General features: G+C 45.4%; 1 protein-coding gene across 2 annotated transcripts in view; it reads left to right on the forward strand.

The window, feature by feature from the left end:
- BTF3L4 (basic transcription factor 3 like 4) overlaps positions 1–25059 on the forward strand; it is a 42642-nt gene that overhangs the window by 9375 nt on the left and 8208 nt on the right. The gene's annotated exons all lie outside the window — the stretch shown is intronic.

Genomic DNA, 25059 nt, shown 5'->3' on the forward strand with positions numbered 1-25059 from the left:
AGAAAGAAAAATCTTTGATATTGTCACTGATGTCTTTGAAGGACTATGGCACTTTGATTTTCGTATGAAATTAAATGATGCTCAAAAAAATAATTTTAGTAGACAGTTAAGGATTTTCATCATACTTTTCAGGCTCAAGATATTTGCATATATGACAAAATTATGTAACTGCTTTTGATTATTAATATAAAATGTCTCCAATAATATAGAAATAAACCCCAACATTTCTTCAGATGAGATAGACTTTTTTTCTTTTTTTGTTTTTTTTTTTTGAGATGGAGTTTTGCTCTGTCACCCAGGCTGGAGTGCAGTGGCGTGATCTTGGCTCACTGCAACCTCCTCCCAGGTTCAAATGATTCTCCTGCCTCAGCCTCCCGAGTAGCTGGGACTACAGGTGCGCGCCACCATGCCCGGCTGATTTTTGTATTTTTAATAGAAATGGGGTTTCACCATGCTGGCCAGGCTGGTCCCAAACTCCTGACCTCGTGATCCGCCCGCCTCGGCCTCGCAAAGTGCTGGGATTACAGGCATGAACCACGGCGCCCTGCCAGACTTTTTTTATTATTTAAGATTTTGGACTCATGGCTCAATAGCGGTAGACTTTTTTTTTTTTTTTTTTTGAGATGGAGTCTCGCTCTGTCGCCCAGGCTGGAGTGCAGTGGCCAGATCTCAGCTCACTGCAAGCTCTGCCTTCCGGGTTTACGCCATTCTCCTGCCTCAGCCTCCCGAGTAGCTAGGACTACAGGCGCCCGCCACCTCACCCTGCTATTTTTTTGTATTTTTTTAGTAGAGACCGGGTTTCACCATGTTCACCAGGATGGTCTCGATCTGCTGACCTCGTGATCCGCCCGTCTCGGCCTCCCAAAGTGCTGGGATTACAGGCTTGAGCCACCGCGCCTGGCCAGCGGTAGACTTTTTTACCCTACTGCACCTTTATATTCTACAGAGTTTCATTAGTTACTACCTCAGCCAAAAGGCTTTAGCAATAACTTTACATGGGTTAGATTTCTTAGTAAAACTGTTTCAAAAATTGTTTAAAATGTGTAAGTCAGCTGGGTGCAGTGGCTCACTCCTGTAATCCCAACACTTTGGGAGGCCGAGGCAGGCGGATCGCCTGAGGTCAGGAGTTCAAGACCAGTCTGGCCAACATGGTGAAACCCCATCTCTACTAAAAATACAAAAATTAGCTAGGTGTGGTGGCACACGCCTGTAATCCTAGCTACTCGGGAGGCTGAGGCAAGAGAATCACTTGAACCCATGAGGCAGAGGTTCTGGTGAGCCAAGATTGTGCCATTGTACTCCAGCCTGGGTGACAGAGTGAGCATCCGTCTCAAAAAAAAAAAAAAAAATTGTCAGTTTATTGTATTTTGATGACACTATTTTTTTCAAATATGAGACCAAAGATTAATGTCATTCCAAAAGATACTTAATAAATAACAACAACAACTACTTGTGATTTTACCACCTAGATTCACTTCTGCCTGATGATTCCATTTGTTTTTTTGTTTTTTAAGACAGAATCTCACTCTCTCCCAGACTGGAGTGCAGTGGCATGATCTGTGCTCACTGCAACCTCCGCCTTCTGGACTCAAGCAACTCTCCTGCCTCAGTCTCCCGAGTAGCTGGGATTACAGGCGCCCACCACCATGCCCAGCTAATTTTTTTTTTTTTTTGTATTTTTAGTAGAGATAGTGTTTCACTATGTTGGCCAGGCTGGTTTCAAACTCCTGACCTCAAATGATCTGCCCACCTTGGCTTCCCAAAGTGCTGGGATTACAGGTGTGAGCCACTGCACCCAGCCAATTCCATCTGTGATAGTAACCAAAGTTTATGCTTTCACTGCCGTAAGTTAAATTTAATCGTTACTGTGTGTGGTACCACCTCACAATTTTAAATAGATGACTAGTGTACATGTGCTATAAAACATGAATCAGAACTAATGTGGAGGTAGGGGCCGGGCACAGTTGCTCACACTTGTAATCCCAGCACTTTGGGAGACCAAGGCGGGCAGATCTTCTGAGGTCAGGAGTTTGAGACCAGCCTGGCCAACATGGTGAGATCTGTCTCTTCTAAATATACAAAAATTAGCCAGGCATGGTAGTGCGCGCCTGTAATCCCAGCTATTTGGGAGGCTGAGGCAGGAGAATGGCTTGAACCCAGGAGGCAGAGGTTGCAGTGAGTAGAGATCATGTGAGACTCTGTCTCCAGAAAAGAAAAGAAAAGAAAAGAAACAGTGTGGAGGTAGGGATCATTAATAAAGAAATAGCAGAGTAAAATGGCAAAGAAAAGGTAGTGGAATGCAAAATGCCACATGTTCCTTCCACCTTGCATATATAAATGAATAAAATTAACACATCATTTAAATCTGCTTTGTATGCTGAAAATCATTGTACTGATAAAATAGTAGAAAATGTAAGCCACATGTGTACTTTTCCTTTCAGCTTGATGTGACTGTGCCTTCTTACTCTGAGATACAGATTAGAGCTTCATTTGTAAGACCTGAAATTATATTTAGACATTTTTTTTTGAGTTATTGAAAGCTTTTATATATTTTGATGGACTTGAAATATTTTTAGAGAGACCATTCTCTCAATCTTACATAAATACTAGAAAAAACAAATCTAAGTTCCTTCAAACCTCTTTTTAAAAATCTAAAACTTGGTAAAAATGAATAAGTTGCAATAATACACATGAATTCTGATAATATTAAACCTAACCTACTTGTAAATGTTTATACAATTTTATATCTTTGGCTGCCTTTCTACCCTTCAACTCCTCTGCCCCCCAACCTCAGTACTATTGACATTTTGAACTAGATAATTATTTGCTATGAGAGCTGTCCTGTGCATTATAGGGTATTTAGCAGCATCCCTGGTCTTCACCCACTAGATGCCAGTAACACCTCTATACTCCTAGTTGTGGCAATCAAAAATATCTCTAGATATTGCCATATGTACCTTGCAGGCAAAGGGCATCCTTAGTTGAGAAACACTTCTTTTTTTTTTTTTTGTTTTTGAAACGGAATCTCGCTCTGTCGCCCAGGCTGGAGTGCAGTGGCCAGATCTCAGCTCACTGCAAGCTCCGCCTCCCGGGTTTACGCCATTCTCCTGCCTCAGCCTCCCGAGTAGCTGGGACTACAGGCGCCCGCCACGTTGTCCGGCTAGTTTTTTGTATTTTTTTAGTAGAGACGGGGGTTTCACCATGTTAGCCAGGATGGTCTCGGATCTCCTGACCTCGTGATCCGCCCGTCTCGGCCTCCCAAAGTGCTGGGATTATAGGCTTAGGCCACCGCGCCCGGCCAGAGAAACACTTCTTTAGAGAGGAAAAAAATTACATTTATACCTCCCTTGCAGTATAGATTTAACTGTGTAATATCTCCAAGGACATGTTTTTCTAAAGTTTTTGTTCAGATCTGGAAGACTTTATGGCTCTCATAATTAGTAAAACTTTTAGTGTAGGGGCAGCGTTGATTTTATAAGTGTTTTACATTGAAATAAGGAACAAGTTAGTCATTTTTGATCTCTTCAGAATATAATCAAACATATAATACTGTGCCGAGGTCATGGTGTTGCTGTAACTGAAATCATCCTAACAAAGTACTTAATGATAGTCAACATTTATTAAATATCTGCGTGCCAAGCATTTTGCTAAGGACTTACTAGACAGTGATAGAGATATTTTGCATGGCCTCTATCTTTTGTAGCTTATGATCTGGTGGGAAAACTAATTAGACAACTAGACAAATCAATATGTATTATTTCCCATTTCAGCTTCACAATATCCCTTTGAGTTGGTTGTCGGTTACAGATGAGAGCGCTGAGGCTTAGAAAAGTAGGTGCCTACCTAAGATCACGTAGCCTAGTAAGTGCTAGAATTCCAGGTTTGAACTGAGGTGTGTCAAAACCAGAGTTCATACTATTCATTAATTTATCTTGCTTTTGCTCTTTTCATTTATACTTGAGTATGCTTATCTTGGCCTTTTCATTTCCTCCCATCCCTCCTCCCCCATCAAAAAAAAGGGAAAGTAAGAGGTTTACCTGCCTTATATAGCTACTGAGCACCTACCATGCAGAATTCATTACTTAAACCATTATCGAAAAGAAATCCCTATCAGTATTTCCAAGGACGTGGCTATTTCTCCTTTTTCAAGTCTTAATATAGGCATTATTTCCTCCCAGAGGCCTTCCTGGTAGCACCTGTACAGCATTTGTGCAGATAAGGGTTAGGTGCCTTTCCTGTGTGCCTCCACAATGCCCTATATCTACTTTTTATTATAGCACTTACTAAATTATATTACAAATTCTTTTTTGTTAATATTGCCACTGCAACTTTTTTGAGGAGTTATACACCTCAAAACATCACACAGAGAATTAATGCCACATAATAGATATGTGGCATGTGTGTACACTATAGCAGCTTCTCTGCCTTTCCCCCATCCTGGTGTTGTCTTCTAACCCTCACAGGATGGTTGTACAGGGAAATCATACAAAGTAATAATACAAGGTGGCAACCATAAAATTTCTGAATATTTGAACCTAAGATGGAGAGGAATTTTACTTTTTGTTCTTCTTTCCCTCTTTCTAAGGTTGATTTTTTGAGAACCAAGATATTTGTTACTTTATATAACCCTTAACAAATCTGAAATATTCCTCTTTGGGAACATCTAGTATACTATATATAACCTGGCTTGCTCATATACTTGGGTTAAAAACAGCTTCTTGAGAAGGAAAAAAGAAGCTATTGCATTAAATGTATACATGAAAAAATGGATATGATTTTCAGAAACACTCAGATATAAACATATATATATGTGTAAGAATAGGAAACACATTAATTAAAATTTTGTTATTTTTGCTTTGGGATGTTTAAAACTTGTTACAAAGTATGAACTCAGGAATACACTGCCTTTTTGGGTTTTGGCAGTTTAAGTAAAGCAGATAAAAACTTTTGAGAAGAAAAGACACTTTTTGCCATTATTGTGTAACAATATAATAGTACTGTCTGTGCTTAGACCTTCAAAACATGAAAGAGGTAGAAAGTGCTCAGTTTAGGGAGTGAGGAGCAGGGAGAGCAGCGGTGGATCTCAAGATTCATTGAATGCACTTAGGCCAAGTAAAGTTTCTCCATACCCCTAATTTTCTACTGTCAGTATTGGATGTCACTAACATTAGTACTATCCAAGCTATCAGTATTTGTGATTTTTTTTCCCCCTTCCAGAGCTTAATTGGTGTCCTCTTCAGAAACTTTAAAAACTAAGGTTGGGTACGGTGGCTCACTCCTGTAATCCCAGCACTTTGGGAGGCCGAGGCAGGTGGATCACCTGAGGTCAGGAGTTCAAGACCAGCCTGGCCAACATGGTAAAACTCTGTCTCTACTAAAAATACAAAAATTGGCCAGGCATGGTGGCGCATGCCTGTAATCCTGCCTACTTGGGAGACTGAGGTAGGAGGATCGCTTGAACCTGGGAGGCAGAGGTTGCAGTAAGCCGAGATTGTGACATTGCACTCCAGCCTGGGTGACAGAGCAAGACTCTGTCTAAAAAAAAAATAAACTGAAAGGCTATTTGGAATAAGACAAGCTTTTCCGAACTTTTTTGCATTCATTAGTTCATTGATTTGGTATAATAAATTATATGCAGTTTTTTTGTTTGTTTGTTTGTTTTTAATGTTACCAAACAAAGGAAAATCCAAGGCTGTCAAAAACTAAAGGATAAGACTTCAGGAGGCTGAGGCAGGGGAATAGCTTGAACCTGGGAGGTGGAGGTTGCAGTGAGCCCAGATCGTGCCACTGCACTCTAGCCTGGCGACAGAGCAAGACTCTGTCTAAAAAAAAAAAAAAACTAAACGGCTATTTGGAATAAGACAAGCTTTTCCAAACTTTTTTGCATTCATTAGTTCATTGATTTGGTATAATAAATTATATATAGTTTTTTTTTTGTTTGTTTTTAATGTTACCAAACAAAGGAATATCCAAGGCTGTCAAAAACTGAAGGATAGGACTTCGGGAGGCTGAGGCAGGGGAATAGCTTGAACCTGGGAGGTGGAGGTTGCGGTGAGCCCAGATTGTGCCACTGCACTCCAGCCTGGCGACAGAGCAAGACTCCATCTCAAAAAAACAAAAACAAAAAGCTAGGTGCGGTAGCTCACGCCTGTAATCCCAGCACTTTGGGAAGCCGAGGCAGGCGGATCACGAGGTCAGGAGATCGAGACCACGTGAAACCCCGTCTCTACTAAAATATAAAAAATTAGCTGGTCGCGGTGGTGGACGCCTGTAGTCCCAGCTACTTGGGAGGCGGAGGCGGAGGCAGGAGAATGGTATGAACCCAGGAGGCGGAGCTTGCAGTGATCCGAGATCATGCCACTGCACTCCAGCCTGGGTGACAGAGCAAGAAGTCTCAAAAAAAAACAAAAACAAAAACAAAAAAAAAAAAACAACAAAAAAAACTAAGGTATTGATGGGTTTCAGAGATGGTTTCATACAAAGGTCCAGTAAATAACCAGCCTTCTTTTTTTTTTTTTTTTGAGACGGAGTCTCGCTCTGCCGCCCAGGCTGGAGTGCAGTGGCCGGATCTCAGCTCACTGTAAGCTCCGCCTCCCGGGTTCACGCCATTCTCCCGCCTCAGCATCCCGAGTAGCTGGGACTACAGGCGCCCGCCACCTCGCCCGGCTAGTTTTTTGTATTTTTTAGTAGAGACGGGGTTTCACCATGTTAGCCAGGATGGTCTCAATCTCCTGACCTCGTGATCCGCCCGTCTCGGCCTCCCAAAGTGCTGGGATTACAGACTTGAGCCACCGCGCCCGGCCATAACCAGCTTTTTGAAAGGAATTCTTAGGCAGACTTGCAGAGTATCATCCAGAACCAAATTTCTGAAAATGCTTTATGTTCTGTAACATTTGAAAATATTTGAATGTGGTTATTTGGTAATCTAGTTGAATATAGTGACTATGCTGTCACCTTTTCTTCCCCTAATTGCATGAATCCATCGACAATGGGGTCTGTTTTATTTCTCAGAAACAACAGACTTTTTCCAGTTTATTTGGTAAGAAGTGTAACCAAAAAGCACCTTCCGATTCAGAAGCCCTAATTGTTCCAAGTTGCTTCATAGAGTTTTACAATTATATTCAGAGGACAGCTTCTGTCTTAATTAGGGTATAATTCAGCCTCCATGAAACCCTTCCTGCCTTTCCAGGTGCAATCAACCTTTTCTCTGTACTTTTACTGCTGTTAGCCTAAGTTGCTCTTCTATAATATGTTTTTCGCTGTCTCATATCGTGGTGTATAATGGTAACTGATTAACCCAGTAGTCTGTTTTCAGTAACTTATAGAGAGTCTTGACAGCAGGGAACATGTTTATTCATTATAGTCTATAGCATGCTGATTCTCTGTGATGAGTTTGCTTAGATTAGAGCCTATTAAATTTAAGAGGTACTGATTATTCCAGGTGGGATTGTTCTGTTATGCCCAGACCTTTTATTCCCCGAAAAAGACCACCAGAGACCAGAGTCAAAGCCAGGCGGCAAGGATCTTTAATGCAAGTTCGAACTTGGTCCCTCCGTTTTACAACATACAAGAGGGCCCTGAACAATGCGTGCACTTGCCTTTTATAGCCTCATGTAAACAGGACTTGTAAAGTTGCAGAGGAACGAGGGAATTCTCTAGGTTACAGCATTACAATTGGTTAACATTTTAAGTCTATACATTTAGCAGTTTATTGGTTCCCGCGCTCTCACAAACGACTGTGCTCTTATCGGGGACTTTCCAGGTGGTGTCTTTCTAAAGTTGAGATATATGGTAGTCTTTGAATTGAGAGATATATGGTGGGGAGACATGTAGTGGGATGAGCCCAGTAAGTTGAGAGATATATGGAGGGATATGTTTATACTGGGCTCAGGAAGTTTGAGAGATATATGGCAAGCACTAGTAATTTAGAACAGAAAAAGAACAAGACAGGGACTTTCACAATGCTTGTCTATACAACATCTGAAATCTATAGATAACATTATCGGTTGGGTCCAGGGTCAACTTGTTAACTAGGCTCAAGGCGCCGCCCGGGCTGTCTGCCTTTAGGGTCAACTTTTAGCTAGGCTCAAGGCGCCGCCCGGGCTGTCTGCCTGTGGATTTCATTATTTCATTTAATCTCTTTCATTCCTCCCTTCCTCAAGTACCTCTGGAGCCAATCTTTGGTCTTATAAGTCTGATTCTGTTTCAGCGTCTACAGGTTGGTATTGGGCTCTGAGGACCATGAGCTGTATGGTGTCAAACCTTTCCCTGACAAATTGCAAAATCCTGTTAACAACACAAGGTCCTACGGTAAACAGAAATAGCAGACTTAGTAGGGGTCCAAGGAAGGGGGCCAGCAGAGAGAACATATAGGAATTCCACCATTGATTTGCAGCTGAGGCAAACTGCTGTTTTCTCATTTCTGTGCTTAACTTGTGTAGCTGTTGGACCCGGTTTTCTGCAAGCCCTGATTCATTTACGTAGAAGCAACAATCCTCTTTCAGGAACATACATGTACCACCTTTTTCAGCAGTGAGTAGGTCTAGGGCCCTTCGGTTCTGCAAGGTCACCTGAGCTAGGGATGTGAGCTGTCGTTGAAGGGAGGCAAGGGACTCAGCTGACTCCTCCATAGCTATGGCAAATTGTTGGTACAATTTGTTGCTTTCTATGAGGGTGTGACCTAGGGCTCCCCCTGCCAGTCCGGCCGCAATAAGGGATGATGTGAGGGAAATTCCCGCAATGAGGGGGAGAAATATTGCTCGTGTAAGTCTCGGTCCAGGGGCTGGGTGACTGGCAGTACTAGTCCGGTTAGCGGTGTACCCCAGGAACTCGCCGGCAGTTAGTAGAGTTAGCCGGGGAACTAATGTGACAGGAAGACACAGTAGGTTGGTAACAGTGGGGCCAGGTAAATGCTTAGATAATGTTCCATTGCACCAAAAGAATGTGCCCGGTGGGGCTCTTAGGGAGGTACTAGGGGGCGTTACAGTGATGCTACAGAGGCTGGAGTTAGTGCCTGAAAAACAGTAGGGAAACTTTTCCTGACTAGGGTTCAGGTACAGTGGCACATTAAGAATGGGGGCGTCCGTGAGATTCTGAAAGTCCCTAGCTTGGGTGGAGGATTCCCAGGGCAGAGGGACAGCGGTTAGTGGTGGTTGCCCTAGGGTGGCACACAGAAAGCAGCCAGACAAGCTGTGAAGTCCTGTAAGGTTGGCAAGTTCTAATCCTTCTTGTAATACTTCTAGCCAGGAGAAAGGGCGTAATTCTTGTGCTAGTCTGTCTTCCTGTCGCTGGATATCCCCATGGACCAGGGGCAGTACTTGAACTAGGCCACGCCACAGATAGAGGTGACTACTAGGCCACGTGGAGGAAGAGGAATAGTATACAGCCCCATGTTGAGGCGTGGTCCAGCGGGGGTCCCAAGGGTCCTTAACTATCCAAGTATAGATACTGCCTCTACCCTGCTGGTAGAAGTTCCACCCGGATTGCTCGTTCCACCCTCTGACTGAGTGCATTTTACAGTAATTGTAGGGGCAGCCTGCGTTTTGGTGCCACCAATAGTTTTTACAATTGTACTTAGTCTGATCAAACTCAAAACATATCATTGGTGCCACTGGTTTGGCTATCTGAAAACCAGTAAAATTCAGCAAAATTGGGGCGCTGCACCCTGAGGAAGGACAATCAGCACTGGCCAATAATTTCCCAGGCTTATGAGGTTGCCCAGGGTGGGTTCGGTTTTCATAAAGCCAGAATCTCCAGACAAAGGGATTAGAAACTGGTTTTGTGTTTGCCCCCAAGGCCACTAGGGCGACTAACATTAGGGTTAGACTACCTAGCTGCATGTTTGCAGTGAGCTAGGCTGCCCGGTGCAGGGTGAGTTTTAAGGGGTTGTTCTTAGCTTTGTCCACAGTCCACGTGGTCGGTGCTTCAGTCGCTATCGTGACGGGTCCGAGAAGGTCGGAGGCTGGGTCCACCGGCTTGACGTGGGTGTAGTGGATCCACGACGCGATGCCTTCTACCTTCAGGGCAGTGGGTGTGGTTAGGAGTACTTGAAGTGGTCCCTTCCACCAGGGCTCTAAGGTCTCTTGCCGGTGTCGCTTGACCAGGACCCAGTCTCCCGGCTGGTACCGGTGGGGTGTCGGTGGAGGTCCAGTCTCATATAATTCCTGCAGCTTAGGCCAGATTTCCTGATGAATTTTCTGCAAGGCTTGTAGGGAAAACAAGAGTTCAGAGACATTTTCTGTTTCAGATTTGAGCAGATCATCTTTTAGGCTGGGAACTAGGGGTGGGGGTCTGCCATACATGATTTCATAAGGGGTAAGGCCCAGTCTGTAGGGGGTATTACGAGCCCGGAACAGAGCGTAGGGGAGAAGGACCACCCAATTAGCACCAGTCTCCATAGTTAATTTAGTTAAGGTCTCCTTTGAGGTCCGATTCATCCTCTCTACCTGTCCTGAACTCTGGGGCCTGTAAGCGCAATGTAATTTCCAGTTAGCCCCAAGAATGGAAGCCAAATCCTGACTCACCTTAGCAACGAAGGCCGGCCCATTATCTGACCCTATCTGGATGGGAAAGCCATACCTGGGGAGGATGTCTTCCAGAATTTTCTTTGCTACAACCTGAGCGGTTTCTCTTTTGGTTGGAAATGCTTCAGTCCACCCTGAAAAGGTATCTACAAAGACAAGTAAGTACCGATATCCGTATTTTCCTGGCTTTACCTCAGTGAAATCTACTTCCCAGTAAATACCGGGCCTGGTTCCCCTGAGCCTTGTACCCGCAGCAGCCTGGGGTTGGGGATAGGCGTTGCTAAGCTGGCAGACTTTGCAACTCGTCACGATGTTGCTGGCCGTCTCCGCTATGCGTCTGATCTTGAGCTTGGAGCGTCTGATCAGGTCTATCATCCGCCGGGCACCCAGATGGGTGGATCGGTGGATGTGTTCTAACACTTGCTGTCCTAATTTTTCTGGTAGGATAATTTGATCATTAGTATCAGTCCACCACCCATTCTGGATCTGTTTCAGGGGAAGTTTGTCGATCCACTGGAGATCTTGTTCTGAATAATCAGGGTGATACGGCAGGTCCCGGGGGCCCGGATCAGGGAGCTGGAGTGCAAGGAGTTGACTGGGAGCCTTCGCTACACTCCTTGCAGTTTGGTCTGCCAGAAAGTTGCCTTGAGCAGTTGGAGTGGTTAGCTTCTGGTGCCCTGGGCAATGTACAATAGCCAACTTTTCTGGTTTCCACAGGGCTGTTAGCAGGGCTAGGATCTCTTGCTTATTTTTTATTTCTTTTCCTTCAGCCGTTAGCAACCCTCGCTCCCTGTAAATGGCCCCATGTATGTGTGCCGTAGCAAAAGCGTATCGGCTGTCTGTGTATACTGTCAGTTTCCTCCCTGCCCCCAAGGTAAGAGCTTGGGTGAGTGCTATCAGTTCGGCCCTCCGGGCCGATGTCCCCGGGGGCAGGGGTTCCGCCCAGATTACCTCAGTCTCTGAAGTCACCGCTGCTCCAGCATATCTCTGGCCTTGGTGTATGAAGCTACTCCCATCGGTGAACCAAACGAGGTCAGCATCAGGAAGTGGGTGGTCCTGCAGGTCCTCTCGAACTCCGTGCACCTGAGCTAATATCTCGGTGCAATTATGGAGCGGCGCATCCAGGTCCGGGTTGGGCAACAGCGAGGCAGGGTTTAAGGTTGTTGGGGGCAGGAAAGTTATTCTAAGGGGTTTTAATAGTAATCCTTGGTAGTGGGTAAGCCGGGCGTTGCTTATCCATCGGTTAGGCGGCTGTTTGAGTACACCTTCGATGGCGTGTGAGGTAACAACCTGTAATTCTTGTCCCAAGACAAGTTTATCAGCATCTTGTACCATTAGGGCCGTGGCTGCGATCACTCGGAGACAGGGGGGCCACCCGGCAGCCACTGGGTCTAACTTTTTTGATAGGTAGGCGACTGGCCTCCGCCAGGGGCCTAAGTTCTGAGTTAACACCGCCTTGGCGACGCCCTTACTCTCGTCCACGTATAAGTGGAAGGGCTTAGTGACGTCAGGCAGTCCCAGTGCAGGCGCAGAGAGTAGGGCGGTTATAATCTGTTGGAAAGCCGACTCGGCTTCTTCTGTCCAATTAAATGGCTGCTGTCCCCGTGTTGCCTGATATAGGGGCTTAGCCAGCTCTGCAAACCCGGGTATCCATAGTCTACAAAATCCTGCCGACCCCAGGAATTCCCTTACTTGTCGGGTGGATTGTGGCCTGGGGATCTGCAGAACTGTCTGCTTCCGGGCGTCTGTTAACCAGCGCTGCCCTCCTTTTAGCAGGTATCCCAAATATGTTACTTCTGGTTTACAGATTTGAGCTTTCTTTGCCGAGGCTCGATAGCCTAGACTCCCTAGAGCTTGTAAGAGACTCTTGGTCCCTTGGATGCAAGCTTCTCGGGTCTCGGCAGCAATCAGGAGGTCATCAACATACTGTAGTAAGGTTATGTTAGGGTGTTTGCGTCGGTACTCACCCAGGTCTTCATGGAGGGCCTCATCGAACAGGGTAGGAGAGTTTTTGAATCCCTGCGGCAGTCTGGTCCATGTCAGTTGGCCGCTTATGCCCCTTTCAGGGTCAGTCCACTCGAAGGCGAAAAGCTTTTGGCTCTGAGGGGCTAAAGGCAGACTGAAGAAGGCATCCTTCAAATCTAAAACAGTGTACCATTGGTGTTTAGGGTTTAGAGTACTCAGGAGGGTATATGGGTTAGGCACAGTTGGATGTATGTCCATAACCCTCTTATTGACTTCTCTTAAGTCTTGTACAGATCTGTACTCCCCGCTATTAGGTTTCCGTATCGGCAACAGGGGAGTGTTCCAGGGTGAGTGGCAGGGCTGAAGGACCCCTTGGTGGAGGAGCCGACGGATGTGGGGCGTAATTCCTTCCTTGGCCTCTAGGGGTATTGGGTATTGACGCACCCGAACGGGGTCTGCCCCAGGCTTGAGTTCGACAAACAAGGCAGGACGGTGCTTTGCTAGTCCTAAACCTCCCGTTTCTGCCCAGGCTCCTGGATATTGTTGAAGCCAGGTTGCTATGTCCTGGTCAGGGGCCGCCTGCTCCTGGTGGAGCCGGTACTCATCTTCTAAGGTTATGGTCAGGACGGGCACGGGCTGATTTTGGGAATTGGTCACGATGGGCCCCTCAGGGAGGAAATGGATCTGTGCTCCCATTTTAGTCAGCAGGTCTCTCCCCAGTAGAGGACAGGGGCTCTCAGGGATAACCAAGAAGGAGTGGGTTACATTCTTGGCTGCGAGATTTACTGTTCTTTGTGTCGTCCAGGGGTACTTTTTAATTCCTGTGGCCCCTTGTACCCACGAAGACTTGGAGGATAATTTTCCTTCAGTTTCAACTAGGACTGAGTGCTGTGCTCCCGTATCGACCAAGAACTGAACTGGGGACCCCTCCACTTGCAAGGTTACCCTGGGTTCGGGGAGGGGGACTGAACCCCATCTTCCCTAGTCCTCGTTTTGAGTGACTAGTACGGATGTAGACCTAGGGGGTGGTCCCCGTCCTTGTTGTTTCTTTTTGGGGCAGTCTCTTGCCCAGTGGCCAGTTTTTTTACAGTAGGCACATTGGTCTTTGTTCAGGTTGTTATATCTGGGGGACCGCTTAGGTTGGGTGTTCTCTGGCTGTAGATGCTCTTTTTGTACAACTGCTGCCAGGACCTTAGTCATTTTTTCATCTGGAGTATCTCTATTATTATAAACCCGCTGGGCTATCTGAAGAAGGTCCTGAAGCTGTTTTCCCTCTAAGCCCTCTAATTTCTGGAGTTTCTTTCTAATGTCTGGGGTTGCCTGATTTACAAAAGACATTACAACAGCTGCTTGGCTTCCTGGGGCCTCTGGGTCCATAGGGGTATACTGCCTAAAGGCCTCCATTAATCTTTCTAAGTAGCTAGCCGGGCTTTCTGTCTTTCCCTGCAGAACAGAGTATACTTTAGCCAAATTGGTGGGCTTGCGAGCAGCCGCCCGGAGACCTGCCATTAGAGTCTGGCGATAAAGGTGTAGCCGTCCCCTACCTTCTGCTGTGTTGTAGTCCCACGCCGGTCTGGACAGAGGAAAAGTCGCATTTATAAGGTCGGGGTTGGCAGTCGGTTGACCGTCGTCCCCCGGGACCAGCTTTCTCGCTTCTACCTGTATTCTCTCTCGCTCCTCCATTGTGAACAAGATTCGGAGGAGCTGCTGACAATCATCCCAAGTGGGCTGGTGGGTGAACATAATACTATCCAGTAAAGCCATTAAATCCTTGGGATTGTCTGAAAACCGAGCACTCTGGGTCTTCCAATTATATAGATCACTGGTGGAGAATGGCCAGTACTGGAGCCTAGGACTTCCCGTGTCATCTGGGGGCCCTAGCTCCCGAAGGGGTAACGCCACTGTGGAGTCGGGCGGCTGGGGAGGGGGAACCCGCAAAGTACGCCCTCGCGTCCGCCCCGCCGGCCCCTCGGAGTTGCTTTCACTTTCAGCGGGTATAGGCACGCCGGCCGCTTCCCGTTCGCCTGCTCCCTCCTGCAGTTCCTCCCGGGGGGCGGGGACCCGAGGACTGGAGGGGTATGGAGGGGGTTCTGTGGACAGAAGGTCCTCGCTATCCGGTAGAACAGGATGGGGGGGGGCAGTCGGTTGCTTGGATTTTAACGGCCAAGCAACCAGTGCCTTACAGGGTTCAGAGGCTAATTGGAAAGGGGACAGCCAAGGGGGCGGGTTCCCGGCTATATCCTGCCATATGAGGATATATGGGATATGATCCGGGTGGTTATCACGCCCAGGCTGGAAAACCTTGGACTTTACTTTAGTGATGACAGGGAGACAGAATGTCCCTTCGGGTGGCCACCCTACGTTAAGGGCGGGCCACTCGGAGCGGCACAGAGTAATTAGCTTTCCCTTCCTGATGTCCATACCAAGATCATGGCCCCTTGCCCTAACATCCTTGAAATTACTTGTAAGGAGAGATAGGGGAGTGCTCTGGGTATTACCCATCTTGAACAGTAGCGCCCAGAGTGGCGCCTGGAACAGGTCCTGCAAGGGAAAAGTGAGTTGCTGGAACAGGTCCTGCAAGGGAAAAGTGAGTTGCTGGAACAGGTCCTGCAAGGGAAAAGTGAGTTGCTGGAACAGGTCCTGCAAGGGAAAAGTGAGTTGCTGGAATATCAGCAACAAGTTTACGTCAGTCGCAGGCGCGCACCAGAAATCTGGGTCAGAGTTCAGGCAAGAACCAGATGAGAGCCGGGGGACGTCTCCCACCGGTCTCCGCTGGCTGTCCTATAGTGCGTCCGCCAGGACCTATGCCAGCTTTCAGCTTCAGACCTCGTGAGTCACAGATTGATTCAGAGCGGACTTAGAGAGCCGCAAATTCAGACAGGCTAACAGCCTCAGGCGGACTTAGAGAGCCGCGAATTCAGACAGGACACAGACAGACAAACATAGACGAGCCGGCTCACCTATTAGCAGATCGATTCTAGTAGATCCGTTGACCAGGGGTCTGGTGGGCTTGGGGGAATCCCGGACGAGCCCCCAGATGTTATGCCCAGACCTTTTATTCCCCAAAAAAGACCACCAGAGACCAGAGTCAAAGCCAAGCGGCAAGGATGTTTAATGCAAGTTCGAACTTGGTCCCTCCGTTTTACAACATACAAGAGGGCCCTGAACAATGCGTGCACTTGCCTTTTATAGCCTCATGTAAACAGGACTTGTAAAGTTGCAGAGGAACGAGGGAATTCTCTAGGTTACAGCATTACAATTGGTTAACATTTTAAGTCTATACATTTAGCAGTTTTTTTATTGGTTCCCGCGCTCTCACAAACGACTGTGCTCTTATCGGGGACTTTCCAGGTGGTGTCTTTCTAAAGTTGAGATATATGGTAGTCTTTGAATTGAGAGATATATGGTGGGGAGACGTAGTGGGATGAGCCCAGTAAGTTGAGAGATATATGGAGGGATATGTTTATACTGGGCTCAGGAAGTTTGAGAGATATATGGCAAGCACTAGTAATTTAGAACAGAAAAAGAACAAGACAGGGACTTTCACAATGCTTGTCTATACAACATCTGAAATCTATAGATAACATTATCGGTTGGGTCCGGGGTCAACTTGTTAACTAGGCTCAAGGCGCCGCCCGGGCTGTCTGCCTTTAGGGTCAACTTTTAGCTAGGCTCAAGGCGCCGCCCGGGCTGTCTGCCTGTGGATTTCATTATTTCATTTGATCTCTTTCAGTTCTGCACCAAGTTAAATATAGGGAGCAAGGACTTAGAGAAAGCTTAAGGCTGGGAATATAACTTTTGTAATTGTACACATAAATTTTACTTTGTACGTTTTCCTCTTCCTGTTTCTTGTTATTTCTGAACCAGTTGTACAGAAAGAGAACCTAAAGTTATTGGTTGGCTCTTCCTGGAGCTCCTTCTTCCTCCAGCTAGAGCCTCAGGTGCCCATAGATAGACAACTCTGAGTACTGGGAGAGTAAAAGGGAAGCACCATGTCCTATCCACCTTATCATCCCACAGTCTCCTTCTTTCTCTCTTAGGGTCCTGTTCTTCTGGCTTTTTGTTCTGTTTTTTACTGTGTGTGTGTGCAGATATATCTCTATATATATCATAAAATTTGCCATTTTAGCTGGGGTTTTTTTTGGTTTTTTGTTTCTTTGTTTTTTGTTGTTTTGAGATGGAGTCTCACTCTGTTGCCCAGGCTGGAGTGCAGTGGCACGATCTCGGCTCATTGCAAGCTCCACTTCACGGATTCACGCCATTCTCCTGCCTCAGCCTCCCGAGTAGCTGGGACCACAGGTGCCCGCCACCACGCCCGGCTAAGTTTTTGTATTTTTAGTAGAGACAGGGTTTCACCATGTTAGCCAGGATGGTCTCGATCTCCTGACCCCAGGATCTGCCTGCCTCGGCCTCCCAAAGTGCTGGGATTACAGGTGTGGGGTCAGCCGTTTTTAACTATACAATTCATTGGCATTAAAATTCACAATGTTGGCCAACCATCACTACTTTTTTTCATCTCTAGAACTTTTTTCATTTTCCTCAACTGAAACTTGGTATCCATTAAACAATAACTCCTTATTCCCCTCTACTCCAGCCCCTGGTAACAGCCAATCTACTTTCTATTTTATGGATTGCCTATTTTAGATATTTCATATGAACAGAATCTGCAATATTTGTCCTTTTGTGCCTGGAGGCCTTGAGTACCTCACTTAGCATAGTGTTTTCAAGGTTCATCTAGGTCATAGCCTGTCAGAACTTCACTGCTTTATAGCTGAATAATATTCCATTGTATGCATATACCACATCTTATCCATCCTTATCTGCATCTTTTGTATTTAAAAGAGCTTTCATCCCCTCAGTATAAAAATATATTGCCAGCTGGGTGCAGGCTGGGTGCGGTGGCTCACACCTGTAATCCCAGCACTTTGGTAGGCTGAGGTGGTCAGATCACGAGGTCAGGAGTTCATGACCAGCCTGGCCAACATGGTGAAACCCCATCTCTACAAAAATACAAAAATTAACCTTGCATGGCGGCGTGTGCCTGTAATCCCAGCTACTCGGAAGCTGAGGCGGAAGAATTGTTTGAACCTGGGAGGCGGAGGTTGCAGTGAGCCGAGATTGTGCCATTGCACTCCAGCCTGGACAACAAGCAAGACTCTGTCTCAAAAAAAAAAAAAAAAAAAAAAAACTGGCTGAGCGTGGTGGTGCATGCCTGTAATCCCTGCTACTCAGGAGGCTGAGGCAGAAGAATTGCCTGAACCCAGGAGGCGGAGGTTGCAGTGAGCTGAGGTCATGCCATTGCACTCCAGCCTGGGCAACAAGAGTGAAACTCTGTCTCCAAAAAAAAAAAGTTATCTGTGTATCTATATAGATAGTAGATATTGCCATTATAGAAAATCAGGAATATAGAGAAAATGTCAAGACAATATTCAACCATAATCCCTACCACCCAGAGAGAGTTACTATTAGTCTTGTATTTAATCTTTCCCATCTTTATGTTCACTATATATATGTGCAATATATATGTTGCTATATATGTCTCATATCTATGTCATATATGTCTCATATATATGTCACATATGTGATATATATGTCTCATATATGTCATATAGATATCATATATATATGATTACAGCTAGATGCACAATTTAGAATCCTTTTTCTGGCCAGGTGCAATGACTCATGCCTGTAATCCCAACACTTTGAGAGGCTGAGGTGGAAGGATTGCTTGAGGCCAGGACTTTGAGACCACCCTAGGTAATATTGTGAGATGCTGTCTCTCCAAAAAAAAAAAAAAGGCCGGGCTGGGTGGCTCACACCTGTAATCCCAGCACTTTGGGAGGCCGAGGCAGGTGGATCACAGTGTCAGGAGTTCAAGACCAGCTTGGCCAAGATGGCAAAACCCTTTCTCTACTAAACATACAAAAATCAGCCGGACGTGGTGGTGGGCGTCTGTAATCCCAGCTACTCGTGGTGGGGGCTGAGGCAGATAATTGCTTGAACTCGGGAGGCAGAGGTTGTAGTGAGCTGAGATCATGCAACTGCACTGCAGCCTGGGCAACAAAGCAAGACTCCATCTCAAAAAAATAAAAAATATATGTATAATTTGTTGGGCATGATGGTGCATGCCTGTTATCCCAGCTATTCAGAGGGTAAACAGGAGGATCCTTTGAGCCCAGGAGCTCTAGGCTGCAGTGAGCTGTGATCTCACCACTGCATGTCCAGCCTGGGTGACAGAGCAAGATCTTGTTTTTTGTTTGCTTGTTTGTTTGTTTTTTGAGATAGAGTCTCACTCTATACCCAGGCTGGAGTGCATCGCCACAGTCTTGGCTCACTGCAACCTCTGTTTCCCAGGTTCAAGCAATTCTCGTGCCTCAAACTCCCAAGTAGTAGCCAGGATTACAGGTGTGTGCCACTGCACCCAGCTAATTTTTTTTTTTTTTTTTTTTTTTTTTTTTTGAGACGGAGTTTCGCTCTTGTTGCCTAGGCTGGAGTGCAATGGGGCAATCTCGGCTCACCATGACCTCGGCTGCCAGGGTTCAAGCTATTCTCCTGCCTCAGCCTCTCGAGTAGCTGGGACTACAGGCATGCACCACCATGCCCGGCTAATTTTGTATTTTTAGTAGAGATGGGTTTCTCCATGTTTGTCAGGCTAGTCTCGAACTCCCAACCTCAGGTGATCCACCCGACTCAGCCTCCCAAAGTGCTGAGATTAAAGGTGTAAGCCACCACGCCCAGTCCCACACCCAGCTAATTTTTGTATTTTTAGTAGAGATGGGGTTTCATTGTTTTGGCCAGACTGGTCTCAAATTCCTGACCTCAGGTGATCCACCTGCCTCAGCTTCCCAAAGTGTTGAGATTACAGGCATGAGCCACTGCATCCGACATGTTTTTTTTTTTAAATAATTTTTTTTTTAAATTTTTTATTTTGAAACAGGGTCTCACTCCGTCACCCAGGCTGAGTGACTCCATCACCATGCCTGGCTACTTTTTAGAATTATTTGTAGAGATGAGGTCTCCCTATGTTGCCCAGGCTGGTCTTGAACTCTTGGCCTCAAGCAGTCCTCCCACCTCTGCCTCCCAAGGTGCTAGGATTACGGGCATGAGCCACCACACCCTGCCAATAATCATTTTTTAAAATAGCATTATATTATAAAAATTGTTTTATGTCATTAAAAAATCCTTTTAATCATGTGTAGGTATCTATGTACATTCCACTGTATGGATATACTGTACTGTAATTTAACAGTTCTTTATTATTATACATATATTGATAATAAAAGAATCATGTGTTGAACTTTTCTATACATAAATATATCTCTCTGGACTGGGCGCCGTGGCTCATGCCTGTAATCCCAACACTTTGGGAGGCCAAGGCGGGCAGATGACGAGATCAGGAGTTCATGACCAGCCTGGCCAACATGGTGAAACCCCATCTCTACAAAAATACAAAAATTAGCTGGGCGTGATGGCACACACATGTAATCCCAGCTACATTCAGGAGGCTGGGGCAGGAGAATTGCTTGAACCCGAGAGGCGGAGGTTAACCCGAGCGGCAGAGGTTGCAGTGAGCAGAGATCCCACCACTACACTACAGCCTGGGCGACAGAGTGAGACTATGTCTAGAAATATATATATATATGTATGTATATATATGTAATTAAAAATACATAATAAAATATATTTATATATTTGAAAATATATAAATTATGTTATATATTATATATAAATTATAACATATAAATATTTTATATGTGTTTATATATAATAAAATACATGTATATTTATATATATAAAAATCTGAGTTCCTTTAACTCTCTTGCTGCCCAAGCTGAAGTGCAGTGGTGCAATCTCAGTTCACTGCAACTTTCGCCTCCTGGGTTCAAGTGATTACCCTGCCTCAGCCTCCTGAGTAGCTGGGATTACAGGTGTGTGCCACCACGCCCAGCTAATTTTTTGTATTTTTAGTAGAGATGGGGTTTCATCATGTTGGCCAGGCTGGCCTCAAACTCCTGACGTCAGGTGATCCACCCGCCTCAGCCTCCCAAAGTGCAGGGACTACAGGCGTGAGCCACTGCACTCAGCCTCTATAGATTCTTGAAAGTGTAGTTACTGGCTGAAAGAGCCATGAACATTTTTAGAACTCTTCATGCATATTGTCAAATTGCTTTTCAGAAAGAATGTGCCAGTTCTGACTACCTGCAGCATAGATAAAGAGAATTCCTAGCTGGGCGCGGGAATTCTTTTTTGTACCGAAAGTACAAAAAAGTAGCCAGGCATGGTGGCATGCGCCTGTAATCCCAACTACTTTGGGAGGCTGAGGTGGGAGAATTGCTTGAACCCAGGAGGCAGAGGTTGCATTGAGCAGAGATAGTGCCACTGCACTCCAGCCTGGGCGACAGAGCGAGATTCAGTCACAAAAAAAAAAAAAAAAGGCCGGGCACAGTGGCTCACACCTGTAATCCCAGCACTTTGGGAGGCTGAGGCGGGCAGATCATGATGTCAGGAGTTTGAGACCAGCCTGACCAACATGGTGAAACCCCGTCTCTACTAAAAATAGAAAAATGAGCTGGGTATGATGGTGGCGCGTGCCTCTAATCCCAGCTACTCAGGAGGCTGAGGCAGGAGAATCGCTTGAACCCGAGAGGCAGAGGTTGCAGTGAGCTGAGATCATGCCACTGCACTCCAGCCTGGGTGACAGAGCGAGATTCTGTCTCAAAAAAAAAAAAAAAAAAAAGAATTCCTGTCTTGTCAGACTTGTCACCAGAGAATAAGAGAAAGTGATCCCAGCATATGTTATAGACTAATGAGAGCTGTAAGCTTTGACTTAATAATAGCTATTAGAAATAAGCAGATGCTGAGCTAGAATTGAATGTGAAGGATATACTGACTGACTTATAAGAGCGTGTGCAAAGCCCATAATCCTCAAAATCTCACATTCTTCAGTCTCACAACACCCTAGACGCTTATGTGCCTTATTCTTAAGAAGTCTGTTATTTCACCCTTTTAAACTCTAAGAAGAGGCTAGGTGTGGTGACTTGTGTTTGTAATCCCAGCACTTTGGGAAGCCAAGGCAGGAGGATCATTTAGGGCCAAGAGTTCAAGACCAGCTTGAGTAAAATCATGACACCCTGTCTCTAAAGAAAATAAAAAATTAGCCAGGCATGGTGGCACATGCCTGTAGTCCTACCAACTTAGGAGGCTGAGGTAGAAAGATCCCTTGAGCCCAGAAGTTTGAGGCTGCAGTGAGCTGCTCTTATCAAGCCACTGCACTCCAGCCTGGGAGACAGAATGAACCCTGTCTCTTAAAAGATATAGGAAGAAGTCAGTAAAAGATGAATTTCCTGGTAAACATTTAAGTGCCATTACATATAAGATGGAGTAGCAGTAAAACTTTATTTTAAGGCAACTGCTGGCTGGGTGCGGTAGCTCTGGCCTGTAATCCCAGTACTTTGGGAGGCCTAGGCGGGTGGATCACCTGAGGTCAGGAGTTTGAGACCAGCCTGGCCAACATGGCAAAACCCCATCTCTACTAAAAATACAAAAGTTAGCTGGGCGTGGTGTCACACACCTGTAATCCCAGCTACTTCGGAGGATGAGGCAGTGGAATCATTTGAACTCAGGAAGCAGATGTTGCAGTTAGCAGAGGTTGCAGTGAGCTGAGATTGCGCCACTGCACTCCAACTTGGGTGACAGAGCGAGACTCCGTCTCAAAAAGAAAAAAAACAGACAGCTGTTAATTCTCTTGTGTCATTCTCAGTTGGATTCAAAAAAAGTCACAAAGAAGAATTCAAGCCTCCATGAACTGAGAGGGCAGTTATTAGCAAGAGCTTTGGAGTCAAATATAACTTTGTGAGCCTCCTCTAGCCACAAAAATGTACTGCTGTGTAGGAACAAAGTGAGCATCAAATTTACCAGGTAGGAGGCTACTAAGACTGACTTACGCACCCTATGCAGAGGCCAGCAAAGATAGCGGTTAAGGTGTTTGATAGCAGCATAAAAGGGCCACCCAGCAGTTGCCAAGAGTGACTTAAAATGCCCCTAATTCTGGAGGGTAGATTGGGCTGATTCTGAAAGGTCAAAACTATAGGAAAATTCAAGCTAAAGATACAGCCCAGGAGATTCTGGGCATCTTCATTGGAGGCACTGCTGATGCTATATTTAAACCTTAATGTGACCCATTATCTAGCATTTGGGGAGTTGGTCTGACAACAACCTTTTTCTTTTTTTTTTTTTCCTTTTATTTTTTTTTGAGACGGAGTCTCGCTTTGTCGCTCAGGCTGGAGTGAGTGGCGCCATCTTGGCTCCCTGCAAGCTCCGACTCCCGGGTTCCCGCCATTCTCCTGCCTCAGCCTCCCGAGTAGCCGGGACTACAGGCGCCGCCACCGCGCCTGGCTAATTTTTGTAATTTTAGTAGAGACGGTGTTTCACCATGTTGGTCAGGATGGTCTCGATCTCCTGACCTCGTGATCCGCCCGCCTCGGCCTCCCAAAGTGCTGGGATTACAGGCGTGAGGCACCGCGCCCGGCTCTTTTTTTTTTTTTCCTTTTTTGAGACAGGGTCTCGCTCTATCATCCAGGTTGGAATGCAGTGGTGTGATCACAGCCTCGACTTCCTAGGCTCAAGTGATCCTCCCACCTCAGCCTCCTGAGTAACTAGGACTATAGGCATGTACTGACACGCCACCTGGCTTGCTTTTTTTTTTTTTTTTTATGGTGGTGATGGGGTTTTCGCTGTGTTGTCCAGGCATCTTGAACTCCTGGGCTTAAGCGATCCTCCTGTCTCAATTTCCCTACGTGCTGGGATTACAGACATGAGCCACCATGCCCAGCCATGATTTTAGAATAAATTGTATAGGAGGTATCCATTCATTCAGCAGATTTGAGTGATTATTATGTACTAGATATTGGGGGAAATACTATGTCTAATAAGGCATGGTCTCTGATCTCAAATTCACCTAGTATGGTCAATGATTTACAAATGCAATTATACTACAAGACAATTCTGTATAATAGCAGTAAGTTGGCACCTTAAGTTTTCACAGAGAAAGAAGCATCTTACCTCAATCTTGGATAAATGGGAATGTGCAAGATGGAGAAGTAGGAAATGGTTCTTCTAAACAGTGAAAACAGCATATATAAGTACATTAGGCATGAGAGGACAAAGTTTACTGCTAACTGCTAGACACATCAGTATTGTTAGAGCAAAACATGAGAGCAAGGGCATTCCGTGGTTTGGACTGGGGTCTCAAAATGTCTATTTCTCCTTAGCTCAAGTGGCATCGTTTACCTTCAGCTATCTTTAGGGAAAAAAAAAAACCATAAAGGGGATGTTTGGTTGAAAAAAAGACCTCAGTGCTGGTATAGTTGCTAGTTTAATAGTCCCTTTTATTTGGCTGCTCCTTGTTCTTATATTGTACATATATTATATGGCTTGCTTAAACCACACAGTATAAAATCACTGAAAGAAGTGAAATCTCGATATTAAATGCATATAATTTGCTTTATAACTTTAGCAAGTTCCTTATCCCTTCTTTTACCCAAAATGGCAGGGGAGGTGTCTAACTGATCTTGTTCAGCCAAATAATTCATCGTTTGATAGTTTCTAATAGCTTGTGCCCAGAAGCCTTATATAACCATGTCATTTGCTCAGAAGGAAGGAATGTTAGATAGAAATAAAATAATCTGAATTAGTTGGGCATGGTGGCGCACGCCTGTAATCCCAGCTACTTGGGAGGCTGAGGCAGGAAAATCGCTTTAACCCAGGAGGAGGAGGTGCAGTGAGCAGAGGTCGTGCTACTGCACTCCAGCCTGGGCAACAGAGTGAGACTCCATCTCAAAAAGAGAGAGAGAGAGAGAGAGACAGAAAGAAAATATTATAGCTATTTTACCTTCTAGTATTTATCTGTATTCTAAAATTAACTAAACTCTCCATCCCTTTCTGGACCTTTCTGTTCCTGAAGCTGCATCTTTTAGACCACTCCATTTAAAACAGCCATGAATAAATTTATGTTTCACAATCTGAGACGGAATTCATCTTGCTTTTCACACTAAACGCAAGCATATTTCAAACTAGAAAGACCTATATCAGGGTGTAAAATATAACAACATTTAGCCTTCAGAAGAGAAACTTGAACATAAGGAAAAATTCCATGAGTTTGTTTATTGTTTTTGGCTCCATGTTAGCCTCTTATTTTATAGCCAGTAAGATACATCTTATCTATATACCTGTTTTGTTTCCTTTTGTGTTCTCAATTTGGCCTATATCCTGAAATAAATCATTCTCTGTCAAGCTGTCATGAGGCCATGGAATTTTATTTATTTATTTATTTATTTAAGACAGTGTCTCGCTCTATTGCCCAGGCTAGAGTGCAATGGCGTGATCTCAGCTCGCTGCAACCTCCGCCTCCCGGGATCAAGCGATTCTCCTGCCTCAGCCTCCCGCGTAGCTGGGATTACAGGCGCCTGCCACCACACCCAGATAATTTTTGTATTTTTAGTAGAGCTGGGGGTTTCACTGTGTTGGCCAGGCTGGTCTTGAACTCCTGACCTCAGGTGATCCACCCGCCTCA

This window comes from Rhinopithecus roxellana, chromosome 12, assembly GCF_007565055.1.
Source record: "Rhinopithecus roxellana isolate Shanxi Qingling chromosome 12, ASM756505v1, whole genome shotgun sequence".
Classification (NCBI taxonomy): domain Eukaryota; kingdom Metazoa; phylum Chordata; class Mammalia; order Primates; family Cercopithecidae; genus Rhinopithecus; species Rhinopithecus roxellana.